The following is a 17,310-nucleotide window of genomic DNA, read 5'->3' on the forward strand; positions in this document are numbered from 1 at the left end:
TGGTAATGCAATCTCATATCATAATCCTTGATGAGCTCCAACCATCTCCTTTGCCTGAGATTCAACTCCTTCTGCGTGAAGATGTACTTCAAACTCTTATGATCCGTGTACACCTCACAATGGTTTTCGATAAGAAAATGTCTCCAAGTCTTCAATGCATGCACTACGACTGCTAACTCCAAATCATGTGTGGAATAATTCAACTCATGAGGTTTCAGTTGTCGTGAAGCATACGAAACAACTCTCCCCTCCTGCATAAGCACTGCTCCAAGTCCTCGACGTGAAGCGTCGCAATAAACCTCATAATCCTTGCTCTGATCTGGCAGAATAAACACTGGTGAGGTAACCAAACGTTCCTTCAACTCCTGGAAACTGCCCTCACACTCCTCAGTCCAAATGAACTTGGTATCCTTCTTCAATAATTCCATCATTGGTTTTGCAATCTTCGAGAAATTCTCAATGAATCTCCGGTAGTATCCTGCCAGTCCAAGGAAACTCTGGATCTCTCCAACTGTTGTTGGTGCTACCCAATTGGTCACAGTGACAACTTTGGTGGGGTCTACTGCTATACCTTCTCCGGATATAACATGTCCAAGGAGTCCAACTTCCTTCAACCAAAATTCACATTTGCTGAACTTGGCGTATAACTGGTGTTCTCTGAGCTTCTCCAATACCAAACGCAAATGCTCCTTATGCTCCTCTTCATTCTTTGAGTAGACCAAAATATCATCAATGAACACCATGACGAACTTATCCAAAAACTCCATAAACACCTTATTCATCATGTTCATGAAATAGGCAAGTGTGTTAGTCAGACCAAATGACATAAGGTGTACTCGTACAGCCCATAGCTAGTGGTAAAAGGCTTCTTAGGTATATCCTGCTCTCGAATCTTCAACTGATGGTATCCTGATCGCAAGTTGATCTTGGAAAATACCTTAGCTCCATGCAATCGGTCAAACAGATCATTGATCATCGGCAATGGGTACTTGTTCTTGATTGTTACTACATTCAATCCTCGATAGTCAACAACCATCCTCAGTGACCCGTCCTTCTTCTCCACTAGAAGCACTGGCGATCCCCAAGGCGAAGAACTTGGGTGAATATAGCCTTTATCCAGTAACTCCTTAATCTGCTTCTTAATTTCCTCTAAATCCTTAGCGGGCATCCGTTATAGTCTCTTAGATATCGGCCCTATGCCTGGCAAAAGCTCAATCAAAAACTCGATGTCTCTATCCGGTGGCATGCCTGGCAACTCTTCCGGAAATACATCAGGAAAATCCTTCACCACTGGTACTTCCTCCGGCACAACTCCTGATAAGGAATTTACGTGCATCCTCTTCGGCTCATGTCTTGATACATACTTGATCCTTCTCCCTTCTGGGGTGGTAAGCAAAATCGACTTACTAGCGCAATTGATGTTTCCTCCATACATCGATAGCCAATCCATACCCAGAATCACATCCAAACCTTGAGATTCCAAAATGATTAAATCTGAGGGGAAGACATGATTTCCTATACTCAATGGCACTTGAAAACATCCTCGACTGGCCATATACTCCGCTCCTGGTGAGCTTACTAACATGGGTGTTCCTAGAACTTTGGTGGGCAATTTATACTTATCCACAAATCCCCTCGATATGTATGAATGCGATGCACCAGTATCAAAAAGAACGATTGCAGTAAATGATTTAACCAAAAACTTACCTATTACTGCATCTGCTTGGGCTTCAACCTCCTCCACATTAACATGGTTCACCTGTCCCCTGTTGAAAGGGTTCGGCTTCTTCCCCGAGCTTCCATTGCCATTTCCATTCTGTCCTTTAGGACATTCATTGGCGTAATGTCCAGTCTTCTGGTACTTAAAGCAAGTGACTTGGCTCAGATCTTTCTTAGCTGGGGTTGATGGGTTGGAACGGTTCTGGCCGTTACTTCCTCCATTCCCATTCTTGTGGCCATTATGATTATGCGAGTTACCTCCTCCATGGGTATGCTGAAAATGTCCTCCCGACTTCGGGGTAAAACGTGGCTTCTGCTGAGCTCCAGAATTATACTTCCCTTGTCCATACTTCCTCTTGCGGTTCTCAATCTGCTGCTGCTTTCCTTCAATCATAAGATCACGGTCTACGAACTCCTGGTAGTTGTTGAAACTTTCTACCATCAACTGCATGCTCAGCTCATCATTCAGTCATTCCAGAAACTTCTCTTGATTAGCCGCATCCGTAGCAACGTCATCTGGGGCATAACGTGCTAGCTTACTAAAGTCATCCACATACTGGCCAACGGTACGTCCTCCCTGGCATAAGTTGCGAAACTCACGCTTATTCATGGCCATTGCTCTTGCTAAAACATGGGCAGTACGGAAAGCCTGCTGGAACTGATCCCATGTGACAGTGTCGATAGGATAAGTGGCTGTGAAATTCTCCCACCATGATGCTGCGGGTCTGTCTGATTTCGGGTTCCGGCAGACCCTTAAGGTTCAAACTCTGGGGGTGCGCGCGGAGATCCAACCCTCCACCGTCTCGTACCTCGCCGAATCGCATGGACCTAAACTACTAAACAGAATAGCACAAGAGACGCAAGATTTATACTACTTCGGGCCACCGTTGTGGTGTAATACCCTACTCTAGTTTGTGGTGTGGTGAATTGCCTCTTGGGCTGATGAAGAACAGTACAGGGAAGAACAGCCTCACGAGGGTCTGTTCTTGGTGGGTGTGATGAACTGCTAGGTGGTGTTCCGTCGCTCTAGCTTGAGGATCGGGTCTCTATCTCTCTCTCTGGATTCCAAATGCCCACCTTCCGATCGATCTGCCTACTATGGTGGCTAGCTCTACTTATATAGACGAAGGCCCTGGGCCTCTTCCCAAATATTGAGCGGGAAGGGCGCCAACAATTGGCCATTTTGAAGGGGAACAGTGGGTACACTTATCCTGACTAAAGTTGGTCCTCGCCTGCCAAAGGCTCTGGTGATGATGCCTGCTTGGGCTCCACGATGACTCCCTTCCAGCCGTTGGGGCTGGTCTTGGTCTTGTTGCACCGAAACGGATGCCTTTGCTTGATGCCCTCGCCTGCGCTTGCTCCCTTTGCACCAAAGAGGAAAGGAGGACGCTGCGCGGGCTGGCGCCCGACTGGCGCCCTTGGTCGTCATGGCTTGCGTCATGGGCACCTCGCAAGGTACCCTGCCTTGAACTCTCCGCCTGCTCATGAGCCAGCCTGACGAGGCCGTGCCTGAGGAAGCTCTTGGTCGTCCGCCCCGCGAGGCTTGGCCCCTCGCGAGGGTCTTGAGCTTGTGTTGATGAAGATGGGCTGTCCTGGGCCTCCTTTGAGCCACACCGCAGGCCGCAGGCAGGCACGTCTAGGGACCCCCGTTCCCAGAACGCCGACAGTAGCCCCCGGGCCCATGGCGCGCCCGAACTTGGCCGAGCAGAGAGGCGAAAGGGCAAGTGCGAAGCGTCGCGGGCCCTAACAGCCTGCGGCCTTGGGCGACGCATGGCGGTTGATTGGACGTGTGCGCACTGCTCCCCCATGATGCCTCGATAACCTCCCTTCGACAAGTCCCTGCATGCAGAGTTGGTCATGATTACCGGTGATCGTGGAGGCCGACGGTTGGCCTTCGCCAGCAATAAGTACGGAACGGCGCGCGCCCTTCTAGTCTATCCTTTCTTGTCTCTCCTTCTTCTCCATGGCTCCACCAAGGAAGTTCTCGGCCGCAGAGAAGGGGAAGGGCCGCCGGGTCAAATCTTCCTCTCCTCCGCCTAAGCGTGGTCGAGGTCGCCCTCGCAAGCACCCCGTGGCTTCCACGGCAGTCCCCCGCGGTCGTGGGGGAGGCTCTCAGCGTGGTGACGAGCGGCTGGCCATGGTCGGAGGGCGTGCCCCGGCCACGCGTCCCCCGAGGCCGCGCCTCCATGCTGCTGAAGCACTGCCTGAGTTCATGGTGAGGGCGGAGGAGCCGTCCGGCGTCCGACTTCAGCTCCCGTCCTTCCTCCTGGGTGAGCTGCCAGATGGCGCCCTGAGTGGCCTCTGGCTCCAGGCAGATGGCTGTTGCAGCCGGGCTTCGTGAGCTTCTCTGGAGGTTTTTGCTGCAGGGAACCTGTTCCTGGCCCGCGGCTGGCAGACGTTCGCTCGCGCGCGGGGTCTCCGCCGCCGGTGCTCCCTGCACTTCAAGTATGATGGCGACGCCACCCTCTACGTGAGGGTGTTCGGGGAAGACGGCCGCCGCATGGGGTGCTGCCCTGAGGACGACGACCACAGCCGAGGACTCAGCCCCGGCGCGGGCGGAGAGGGCAGCGCGCGGGCGGCTGGCGATGCCCGCGACTCCTCACGCTTCACCAGCTCTTCTTCGGGTGGCGATTCTTCCAGCAGCGGCCGCGGCCAGCCCCCGCGCCGCCGCGCCTGCTTGGGGGTGGCAGCGGGTCCGCTCGCCGCCACGCCCCGGTGAAGCGCGAGATGGAGTCCGACTGAGCTTCGGAGGCGGCTCGGGCCTTACAAGAGAGCCGGCACGGGGCGTGCTTCACCTTCTTCTGTCCTTTTCCTTCCTTTTCTCCTGCGTAAAAAAGGGAACAATGCGTGGCCCCGTGGGGGCGTGTTTAGGGCAACACCGTTAATTATTGTACTGCTTTCGTTATCCTGATACTGTTCCCTTCTGTTGTGCGCCCATTCGCAAGTGAACCCCGGCCGTGGCTGCGGGGGCGACCGACCCTGGCCCCGTGTTCGTGTTGTGCTGCCCGTGAGGCATGGTCAGGAGGGGTGCTCCAGCTGTGGACCAGGGCCGTGAAAAGTTGAGCGATAGGGGTAGGAACGCTCGCGAGGGCTCCCGAGGCTTCCGCCTCGTGAGTCCCCGCGCAAGAGAAATCGAGGCAGGAGGGTGAAAATTATCGAAGAACCACGGACCAAAAAGGGGCGATAGTTTCGATAAAAACTTCAAATGGGAATAACCAGTCAACTGCAGAAAGCAAATGAAAAAGCCGCGTCCGGCACCTAGTCTAGTCTTCGACGTCTTCTCACCAGCGCGGAGCTAAGTGCTGCCACTGGGCGTGGGAGTGAGCCCCAGGGCCTGAGGCCGGCACTCCTGAGACTCCGGGGCATGTACAGCCCCAACTCATTGTTACGTGAGAGTGTCACGGGCGGCAAGCTTCACAGGCGTTCACCTTCTTCATAGGCTCCGGGCCTTTCTTCTGGGAAGCAAGCTTAACGGGCGTTTGCCCTCTTCACAGGCTCCAGGCCTTTCTTCTGGGAAGCAGGATTCACGGGCGTTTTCCCTCTTCACAGGCTCCGGGCCTTTCCAGAACGCGACAGCTTCACAGGCGTTCGCCTTCTTCACAGGCTCTGGGCCTTTTCCCAGGAGGTGAGCTTCACAGGCATTCACCTTCTTCACAGGCTCGGGGCCTTTTCCAAAAAGATGAACTTCACATGCATTCGCCTTCTTCACAGGCTCAGGGCCTTTTCCAAAAAGATGAACTTCATAGGCATTCGCCTTCTTCATAGGCTCAGGGCCTTTTCCAAAAAGATGAACTTCACAGGCATTCGCCTTCTTCACAGGCTCAGGGCCTTTTCCAAAAAGATGAACTTCACAGGCATTCGCCTTCTTCACAGGCTCAGGGCCTTTTAGGGTTAAAACCTCCGGAGGTGCTGGATGTTCCACGCGTTCTGTATAAGTACTCCCTCTTGACTCTCCAAGCGCACGGAGCTAGGCCTGGGAACATGAACAACCTTGAATGGGCCCTCCCACATGGGAGAGAGCTTATGCAGTCCCGCCCTGGAGAGGACCCGTCGGACCACGAGGTCCCCTACCTCGAGAGTTCTGGGGAGGATGTTGCGGCAGTGGTATCGCCGGAGTGCCTGCTGGTACCTCTCCGCTCGCAGCGCAGCTTCTCGACGGCGCTCCTCCCCCAGCACAAGGGCCGTCCCCCGCATGGTGTCCTGCAGCGTTTCATCTAATGCCAGGACCTGCGTGGATCGACGCTTGACCTCGTGAGGGAGGACCGCTTTGGCTCCGTAGACCAGGAAGAAGGGGGTCTCTCCAGTTGGCTTGGTTGCGGTTGTGCGGATGGACCACAACACAGACGGAAGTTCGTCGTACCAGCCTCTGCCGCAGGCTTCCAGTTTCTTCTTGAACGTCTTGGTCTTGAGGCCTCTCAGGACCTCTGCATTGGCCCGCTCGGCCTGTCCATTGCTGTGGGGGTGCGCCACCAAAGCGTAGCATATCTGCGTTGCAAGGTTAGTGCAGTACGTTTTAAAAAGGTTACTGGTGAACTGCGAACCATTGTCGGTGATGATGCGGTTCGGCACTCCGAACCGGCTCATGATGCCCTTGATGAACTTGACCGCAGAACCAGCAGGGATGGCGCGGACGGCCTCGACTTCGGCCCACTTGGTGAATTTGTCCACGACGACGTAGAGGTAGCGATAGCCCCCTGGCGCCTGAGGGAAAGGGCCCAGAATGTCCAGCCCCCAGACCGCAAATGGCCAAGTGAGGGGAATGGTTTGCAGGCCTCCTGCTGGCTGGTGGATCTACTTGGGATGGAATTGGCAAGCCTCGCAAGCCTTCACGAGGTCGATGGCGTCATTGAGCGCGGTGGGCCAATAGAAACCGCTGCGGAACACCTTGCCGACAAGGGTCCGTGACGATGAATGATGCCCACAATCTCCGCCATGTATATCTGCCAGCAATTCCTTCCCCTGTTCCCTGGTGATGCAGCGCAGGGATACATTGTTCGGTCGTCTCTGGTAGAGCTCTCCATCCATGATGCTGTACGCCATGGCTTGCCGCGCCACACGCTCTGCCTCCTCCTCCTTCTCTGGCAAAGTCCCACGCGTTAAATAACTCTTGAGCTCCGTGATCCAGCACTCCTCTTGAGGTTCCATCGTTAGGAGCAGGCGTGCTCCCGAGGCCGGGCCACAGGCTGGGGCTCCCGAGGCTAGTGGCTGAGGGAGCTCCTCCCGAGGCTGTGTTGTGCTTGATAACAGCGGCAGGGCTGAGGGCTTGAAGAGTCGTTCCTCAAAGACACCCGGCTCCTGGGGTAACCTCCTGGAGGCTCGTTTGGCGATGTCGTTGGCCTCTTGATTGGTGTCGCGGGGCACGTGCTGCAGCTCCAAACCCTAGAACTGTTTCTCCATCCTGCGGACCTCCGCAAGGTAGGCCTCCATGTGTTCATCCCTTGGCTCGTACACCTTGTTGGAGAAATTGACGAGGAGCTGCGAATTGCCCTTGATGGTAAGGCGCTTCACCCCTAGGGCAGCGGCAGCCTTCAGACCCGCTATCAGCCCCTCGTATTCTGCTATATTGTTGGAGACCTTCTCGCCATGCTGGAAACAGAGCTGCACGACATAGTAGAGCTTGTCCTGAGAGGGAGATATGAGTACTGCCCCAGCCCCAGCGCCCTGTCTGGAGAACGCTCCGTCGAAGTACATGACCCAACCTTCTGGCGCTTCGCTCCCTGCGGAGAGGGACCGATCCTCGCCGGCCCTGAGGCCCGGTGCTTCTGTCCATTCGGCCACGAAATCTGCCAGCGCAGCCCCCTTGACGACTCTGGTTGTACTAAACTCGAGCTGGAATGCTTGCAACTCAATGTTCCACTCGGCAACCCTTCCTACCAAGTTGGGGCTCCTGAGCACCCTCTCTAGGGGGTATGCCGAGAGAACCTTGATTGGATGACCCTAGAAGTAGTGCCGCAGCTTGCGCGAAGCCACCAGCAGTGCGAGGAGGAGCTTCTGCGGCATGGGGTACCGTGCCCTCGCATCCCGTAGCACGGTACTGACGAAGTACACCGGGTGCTCGACGAGGTTAGGGGCGTCGGTGCTGGTGGCGTCTTCCGGAAGCTGTGGTGCCTCCTGAGGCGACGGCGCCGCCGGAAGCTGGGTGCTTGGATGGGAGGCCTCCCCCGCCCTTGGTGCGCTCTGCTGTGACGGCTGATCTTCTTCCATTGTGGTACTGGCTTCTGCTAGTTCCTTCTGATTTGGTCTTGCCTTAGCTCGGGTGGCCGCCGTGGTCTTGGCCTGACGCTCCTCCCTAACTGCCACCAGAGCAGCGCTAGCGGAGTAGGGAGTGGCGGCGAGGTAGAGTACCAAGGGCTCCTGAGGGCGTGGGGCCACCATCACTGGAGGGCTAGTCAGGTACCTCTTGAGGTCTTGAAACGCTTTGTCGGCCTCTTCAGTCCACTCGAAGGGCCCCTTTTTCTTCATCAGCTGGAAGAAAGGCAGCGCCCGCTCCCCCAATCGGGAGATGAAACGGCCCAGCGCTGTTACGCGCCCCGTGAGCTTCTGCATTTCCCTGAGGGTCTTTGGTGGGCTCATGTCTTCCACTGCCTTGACCTTTTCTGGGTTAGCCTCAATGCCTCGGTGGGACACGAGGAAACCCAGGAGCTTGCCTGAGGGAACTCTAAACACACACTTCTCCGGGTTGAGTCGCAGGCTCACTGCATTGAGGCTCGCGAAGGTTTCTTCCAGGTCTTGTATCAAGGTCTTGGCCTCGCGAGACTTCACCACGATGTCGTCGACGTATGCCTCCACATTCTTCCCGAGCTGTGGGCCCAAGGTGATGTGCATGAGCCGCTGGAAGGTTGCCCCCGCGTTGCGCAACCCGAATGGCATGCATGTATAGCAGTACACTCCACACGGGGTTAGGAAGGCCGTCTTCTCCACGTCTTCCACCGCCATCTTGATTTGGTGATACCCGGAAAAGGCGTCCAAGAAGCATAACAGGTCACACTCGGCGGTGGAATCGACGATCTGGTCGATGTGAGGGAGCGGAAACGGATCCTGCGGGCATGCTTTTTTGAGGTTGGTGAAGTCGACACACATGCGCTCCTTTCCTCCCTTCTTTGGCACCACCACGGGGTTGGCCAGCCAATCCGGGTATCGGACCTCGCGAATAACCCCCGCGGCTTCTAGCTTGCGGGTCTCTTGGACGATGAAGGCCTGCTTTTCAGTGGACTGCCTTCTCGCTTTCTGTTTCACTGGACGCACGTTGGGGCACACGTTAAGGCGGTGCTCGATCACGCCCCGTGGGATCCCCACCAGCTGATCGGGCTCCCAGGAGAACACCTTCTTGTTCGCACGCAGGGACTTGACAAGGGCCTCCTCCTGTTCTGGCTCGAGGTTGGCGCCTATGGTGAACATGGCATTTGCGGACCCGTCCTCATCGACAGGTATCTGCTTGGTCTCCACCTTGTCTTGAGTGAACAACTGCTTCTTCTTGGTCGGGGCAGCCCCCTTGGGCTTGGGGGCTTCCGCATCGGCGGGCTGCGCTGCGGCCACCGTCTTGAGGGTGAGCCTGAGCGCTTGCAGCGCACCTTCAGTATCCCTGGGCACAGTGAGGACGCCGCTGCTCCCCGGCATCTTCATGAGGTTGTACCCTGGGTGGGTTGCGGCCATGAATTTGGCCAATGCTGGATAGCCAAGGATGGCATTGTAGGGGAGGCCGATGGGGGCGATGTCCAAGTCGACCAGTTCCATGCGGAAGTTGTCGTAGGTGCCGAAGGTCACCGGAAGCCGGATTTGCCCCAAGGAGCTGGATGACCCCCCCTCCTACGCCCGAAAAAGGCCGGCTGGGCTGCAGCCGCTCCCTGGGTATGCAGAGGAGGTTGAAGGCCTCGACTGAGAGTACGTTGAGGCCGGCGCCGCCGTCGATGAGGGTCCTGGTGACGGCAACCTGGCAGATGGTGGGTGTGCAGAGCATGGGGAGCGCAGCCGAGCCGGCCGAGTTGGTGGGGTGGTCTTGAGAGTCGAAGGTCAGCCCAGCCGGCGACTCCGTCCGGCCTGAGGGAGCCCCTGCTGCATGGAGGCGGCGCCGACCCGGCGGACGAATGTCTTGACATGGCGGCTGGAAGGCGGCGCCTGCGAGCCGCCTAGGAGGGCCGCGACGAGTGGAGGGACCGGCACGACGGGGTGGGTGTCGAGGAAACTGCGCGGCCCCTCCCCTGAGGTCGCCGAGGAGCGCAAGGACGATGCTTGCTGCTTGTTCCCCGCCGGGCCGGTGGCGGCGTTGATGGTAGGTGACGGGGAACGACGAGGGCGCCCGCCGACGGGAGCTGTGTGGGCGACATGGGAGGCGAGGGCGGCTCGGTGCTCGGCGCGGGCCCAACGAACGTTAGACATGGTTGTGGTGGTCGGAGAAGAACGAGGCGACGAAAGGCAGATTCCGGCGCACCCCTATCTGGCGCGCCAAATGTCGGATTTCGGGTTCCGGCAGACCCTTAAGGTTCGAACTCTGGGGTGCGCGCGGAGATCCAACCCTCCACCGTCTCGTACCTTGCCGAATCGCATGGACCTAAACTACTAAACAGAACAACACAAGAGACGCAAGATTTATACTAGTTCGGGCCACCGTTGTGGTGTAATACCCTACTCTAGTTTGTGGTGTGGTGGATTGCCTCTTGGGCTAATGAAGAACAGTACAGGGAAGAACAACCTCGCGAGGGTCTGTTCTTGGTGGGTGTGATGAACTGCTAGGTGGTGTTCCCTCGCTCTAGCTTGAGGATCGGGTCTCTATCTCTCTCTCTGGATTCCAAATGCCCACCTTCCGATCGATCTGGCTACTATGGTGGCTAGCTCTACTTATATAGACGAAGGCCCTGGGCTTCTTCCCAAATATTGAGCGGGAAGGGCGCCAACAATTGGCCATTTTGAAGGGGAACAGCGGGTACACTTATCCTGACTAAAGTTGGTCCTCGCCTGCCAAAGGCTCTGGTGATGACGCCTGCTTGGGCTCCACGATGACTCCCTTCTAGCCGTTGGGGCTGGTCTTGGTCTTGTTGCATCGAAACGGATGCCTTTGCTTGATGCCCTCGCCTGCGCTTGCTCCCTTTGCACCAAAGAGGAAAGGAGGACGCTGCGCGGGCTGGCGCCCGACTGGCGCCCTTGGTCGTCATGGCTTGCATCATGGGCACCACGCGAGGTACCCTGCCTTGAACTCTCTGCCTCCTCATGAGCCAGCCTGATGAGGCCGTGCCTGAGGAAGCTCCTGGTCGTCCGCCCCGCGAGGCTTGGCCCCTCGCGAGGGTCTTGAGCTTGTGTTGATGAAGATGGGTTGTCCTGGGCCTCCTTTGAGCCATGCCGCAGGCCGCAGGCAGGCAAGTCTGGGGACCCCCATTCCCAGAATGCCGACAGGGTCCTTCAAACTGATGTGCGGCAAAATGCACCCTTTCCACATATGTGCATCCTGCAGTGGTCAACTCCCTTGCTGTCTTGCAGAGCCAATCATCTGCAACAATCGGCTCGGTGCTACTGGAGAACACCGGCAGATTCAGCCTAAGATAACGGGTTAAGTGATCAAAAGGTGGTGGTGGTGGTGGGTTGTTGTTGTTGTTGTTCCCCTGATTCTGATTCTGGACTAGCAACTGCATCAAGGCATTCTGCTGCTGGATCAACTAGGTGAGCTCCGATGGAAAAGTAAATCCATTGTCACATCTCGGAGGCATCTGAGGGTTTAGAAAAGATGAGAATACAGAATAGACTAAGATCTAGAGGGAAAACACTAACCATATGCACATGAGACAAAAGCAAACAATGTCACTTCAATCAATTCAAACAAGGGCATACAACGGTCTAACTATCATTACCAAAAGTGCTCGAACTATACTAGATAAATGGGGGAATACTACTACTGTTATGGTGGTCGACTAGAAAAACTGCTCTGATGAAGACTCCATGATATCTGCTCCAGCTTCATCAACATAGTCATCATCACTATCATCTGGGTTCGAGTCGGTTTCGTTGATGATGATGTAATTCTCTGGACAAGTGCAATCATCTACTCCTCTAGTTGCGGGAAATCCCATAAATACTTTTAGCTTCTTCAGATCATCATTCTTCTCCACTAATGTAGCTATTTCCTCCTCATATCCATCACATGTAGACTTGAGTTCTTCCTCCAGTTCCGTGATTTTGGTCATGGCCTTCTTCAGATCCATCATGCCTGCGCACATCTGGTTCTCCTGGCGTTGAATGTGCTGGTTTAACTCCTGGATGAAAGCTGCAATTGATCTATCCTTCCTGGTGCTGATCATCTCCCATTGCTCATCTCGGCGCCCACAAATCTGGTAGATAGTATCCTTGAGATCCTTGTGGTAAACTTCTCCAATGCGTCCCATTGTGATGTGGGCTGCCATGCTCTTTCCTAGGCTCCAGGTTGGTGCATCAAAGGAAAACTCTATAGGCTCAGTGACGGGCATGAATGTCCTTCCAGGTACTTGAACTTGAATCATCCAGCGCTCCTCTTCAGGTAAAGTGGCGTTGTAGGTCCCGGTGAAACTTGGTACCCCAATGTTCAGGTATCTAGTGACTTCCTTCAAGTGACGTCCAAATGGTGTATCTTCATCCGGTTGCGTGAACTTGTTCCTTGCATCTGCCATCCTAAAAGAGAGTAGAAAAGATGAGGAGTCAGAATTGAGAAGAGAGAGTAGTGATCTAGGGCTTAGCTTAGTGGTCGTGTCCTACAGTCAGCGTGTGCTCTGATACCATCTTGTAGCGACCAGACCTCAAACAGTCTGATCTCTGTGCATCAGTGTCATCCCTGGATCAATAATGCTGACATGCACAATACTTGAAGGATTTATAATAGAGTAGCAATCACACACTTATTACATTGAATGTCTCCAAAGAGAACTTATTACAATAAATATGGCTTAAGGCCATCTAATAACGATAATAACGGAAGGCTTGGAAGATAAAGTGAGTCCATCAACTCCAACGGCATCACTGAGTATAGAACCACGACCTAAGGCACCTTACTCATCGTCTGAAAAGTCTGCAACATGGACGTTGCAGCCCGAAACGAGTCAGCACATGGAATATGCTGGCAATGTAACACATAGAGAGTAATGAAAGAGTAAAGCTATACTACATGCATGTATGGCTTGGTGGAAAAGCTCTATGGTTACAGTTTTGCGTAAAGCTAATTTTTCCCTACTGCAAAGGAATAAGTTTTATTTAACTATCATGGTGGTTGTTAAACATTGAGAATGGTTGACAGCATTCTCAATCTCAATTAAATATCATCATTAAAAACCCAACAACATTAATTAAAGTAACATGATGCAATTCACATGATAATCCAAGTACTAGATACTCAAAACGTCCATAAACGGGGACACGGCTAATCATGATTATTTGTACACTCTGCAGAGGTTTGCGCACTTTTCCCCACAAGACTCGATCTCCTCCGTTGGTTTTATCGCACTACATGGTGTTTAACAAACGGATGACCGTGACATAGTCTTTTAGAAGCGCTAGCACCTTACGATGGGTAGACCTGTACACCTACTTTCCCCTCATCTGCTAGTCTACCACTGTAAGAGTTCGCACGACTTAATCAACTATGCTAGAGCCCATAATAGCATGTGGCTGCACACGGAAGTTTCAATAATCTTATGATCCCTTTGAGCCTGGGTGGCGGTCCAAAAACAAGCAGGCAATCCTGGAATACCTAAGTGCCTCAATCCACCCAGATGTGTATTAAAGTTGCCACCTTAAATAAACCATTAATTAACAATCTCACATCTGTCATGGATACACTCACCCAATCCATGTCTACTAGCATAGCATGGCATAATAAGCAAACGTAGAGTAACTCCCAAGGGTTTGATAATAAAACTGGTAATAGGTACTACCTCATCTACTTCCCAAAACCCACATATTAATCAGATCCTAATCATGCAATTGTTTGAGGATTGATCTAATGCATTAAAACTGGGTATGTAAAGAGGTATGATCAAAGTGTTACTTGCCTTGCTGATGATCCGTGAAACCTACAGATTCGAAGTATCAAGCGACCACTTCGGGTACTCTATCGCACACAAACAAGCATACAATAAGTACTCATCTAATGCACAGGTAAAACTCAAATGAGAGATCAAACCAGAAAGTTCAACTTAAGAACTCTGGTTTGCAAAAAGAATCAAATCAAACGAAGCAACGAAAGTCAAACGGCGAAAGAAACAAGCTTCATTTACTAATCTAGACCTAAGTCAAATTTTACAGTAGAAAAAACTTGTTTAAGTTGGTTAAACGGAACGAGGGTTTCTAGACGAAACTCTAGGCGCTTGAATCACCTGATTCTGATAAATGAGCGAAAAGTTATACTAGAACGTAAATCGGATCAGAAATCGCAATCAGAAATAATCATGGAAAATCCGATAAAAAGAAAAACGGATGAACAGGTGATACGTCTCAAACGTATCTATAATTTTTTATTGTTCCCTGCTATTATATTACCCCTTTTGGATGTCTATGAGCTTTATTTTACACATTTATATCATTTTTGGGACTAACCTACTAACCGGAGGCCCAGCCCGTATTGCTGTTTTTTTGCCTATTTTAGTATTCCAAAGAAAAGGAATATCAAACGGAGTCCAAACGGAATGAAACCTTCGGGAGCGTGATTTTTGGAACGAACATGATCCGGAGAGCTTGGAGTGCAAGTCAAGAAGCTTCCGAGGGCCCACGAGATAGGCCCCCCTGTAGGGCGTGCCCCCTGTTTTGTGGGCCCCTCGGGCGGCCACCGACGTACTTATTCCTCCTATATATACCTACGGACCCCGAAAACATCCAGGAGCACCACGAAACACAATTTCCACCGCCGTAACCTCCTATATCCGCGAGATCCCATCTTGGAGCCTTCGCCGGCACTCTGCCGGAGGGGGAATAGACCATGGAGGGCTTCTACATCAACATCCTTGCCCCTCCGATGAGTTGTGAATAGTTTACCACAAACGTACGGGTCCATAGATATTAGCTAGATGGCTTCTTTTCTCTTTTTGGATCTCAATACAATGTTCTCCCCCTCTCTTGTGGAGACCTATTCGATGTAATCTCTTTTTGCGGTGTGTTTGTCGAGATCCGATGAATTGTGGGTTTATGTTCAAGTTTATCTATGAATAATATTTGAATCTTCTCTGAATTCTTTTATGTATGATTGAGTTATCTTTGCAAGTCTCTTCGAATTATCTGTTTGGTTTGGCCTACTAGATTGGTCTTTCTTGCCATGGGAGAAGTGCTTAGCTTTGGGTTCAATCTTGCGGTGTTCTTACCCAGTGACAGAAAGGGTTGCAAGACATGTATTGTATTGTGCCATCGAGGATAACAAGATGGGGTTTATATCATATTGCATGAGTTTATCCCTCTACATCATGTCATCTTGCTTAATGTGTTACTCTGTTCTTATGAACTTAATACTCTAGATGCAGGTAGGAGTCGGTCGATGTGTGAAGTAATAGTAGTAGATGCAGGCAGGAGTCGGTCTACTTGTTATGGACGTGATGCCTATATACATGATCGTGCCTAGATAATCTCATAACTATGCACTTTTCTATCAATTGCTCGATAGTAATTTGTTCACCCACCGTAATACTTATGCTATCTCGAGAGAAGCCTCTAGTGAAACCTATGCCCCCCGGGTCTATCTCTTATCATATTTGCTTTCAATCTACTTTTATTTGCATCTTTAATTTTTGCATCTATATTACAAAACACCAAAAATATATTACTATCTCTCTATCAGATCTCACTTTCGTAAGTGGCCGTGAAGGGATTGACAACCCCTTTATTGCGTTGGTTGCGAGTTCTCAGTTTTTTTGTGTAGGTGCGTGGGACTTTTGAGGAGCCTCCTACTAGATTGATACCTTGGTTCTCAAAACTGAGGGAAATACTTACGCTACACTTGGTGCATCACCCTCTCCTCTTCGGGGAAAACCAAAGCTAGCTCAAGACGCAACAACAGGCTAACGAACGAACGTTCGCTGTCTGTGAAAAAAAATGAAATTCGTTTGTTAAAACGAACGAACGAGCGGGCGTTCGCTAAATAACTAAAACGGAATAAATAAATAAAACCGATCTAATAAAAAACAACCGCGGTTTTTGTTTACAAAAACGAGCGGTTAACCGGCGAAAACCGGCGGGGCGGCGGCTACCTCGGGCGACGGGGCGGCGGTGTCGGCGGCGAGCTCCAGCGGGGCTGGCGGCGGGGGCGGCGAGGGAGGACAGCGGCGTGGGGTCGGGCGGCGGCGGGATCCGGTGGCGGGGCGGCGAGGACTACGTGGCGGCGGCGACATCTGGCGGCGGGGCGTCGGGCGGCGCGCGCGCGGGCGGCGGCGGCGGCGGCAGCGGGAGGCGTGCGACGCTAGGGTTTCGGGGGCGGGGCTTGCGTCTCGGGCCTCCGGCTCTTTAAAGGGCCGGCCGGGTCGGATTGCCGGACGGACACGGCCCGGTTAGGTCGGTTCGGTTTTTTTAAACATTTCGCGCACAAAAAAAATTAAAAGAAATACTAAACGGACTCCCAAAATCCCGAAATAAATTTTCCCCGACTTCTAAAATGAAGCCGGTTTAGATGAGCATTTATTTGTGGCCTAAATGCAATTTTGAAAAACGCGCATTTTTCCTAAATTCAAATAAAATAGCAATAAAATCGAAAATAAAATCTTATTTGATTTTATTATTAAATGCTCAATATTTCTTTATTTTGGGGAAGTCATTTTATTCCCTCTCTCATATTTTTATACTTGAAATAATTGAAGACAAAATAAATAAAATCAAATGATCCTGTTTTCAAAATTCGAGAAAACTGAAATATGAAAATAACGAAATCCCCAACTCTCTCCGTGGGTCCTTGAGTTGCGTAGAATTGCTAGGATCGAGCCAAAATGCAGTAAAATATGATATACAATGATGATCTTGAGTTGCGGTGATGGCGGATTGGTCCGGGGTCCGTCGCGGCACAGGCTCTTCCCAGTAGAGCGGCGCGGAGGGACGCGCTGGATCGCCACCGGCGGGGGTTGGTGCCTGCCACAACCGCTTCTGGGCGTTGGCGGCGGAGGACTCGGAAGTTGAGGACGGGGGCGACGAATTGGTGGAGGAGCGCTGGTTGCGCGCGGTGCCGGACAGGCCGTCGATCGGAGATTTCGTGGCCTTCGCGGCGTTGGAGAGAGAGGCAGGCTCGGGGCGCGGGAGGCGTTTCACGCCTGGCGGTCGCGGCTCCAGAGCCATGGCATCGCGCATCTGGCAGCCGTCGCCGTCGGTGCGTCCGGGCTCGGGAGCGGGAGCGGGAGCTGCGTCGAGGGCGGCGCGGCTAATCAGGTCCAAGACCGCGGCATGCTTATTGGAGGGCGGGCCGGCGCAGTCCAGGGAGGACTAGCCATGCCTGCAGGCTCCTCCTGCCTCGGCGACGGCGGCGGCGGCGAAGGCGTCCTGCGGTCGGGAGGAGAGGCGCACCGCTCCGGGGCCTAGGGTTGGGCCGGATGGGCCGGTTGGGGATGACAGGCCTGGGACGACCACGGGTGCGGGGCTGTCCACGGGTGAGGGACCTAGGCCAGTCAGCTT

Source organism: Triticum aestivum, chromosome 1B (genome assembly GCF_018294505.1).
Source record: "Triticum aestivum cultivar Chinese Spring chromosome 1B, IWGSC CS RefSeq v2.1, whole genome shotgun sequence".
Classification (NCBI taxonomy): Eukaryota; Viridiplantae; Streptophyta; class Magnoliopsida; order Poales; family Poaceae; genus Triticum; species Triticum aestivum.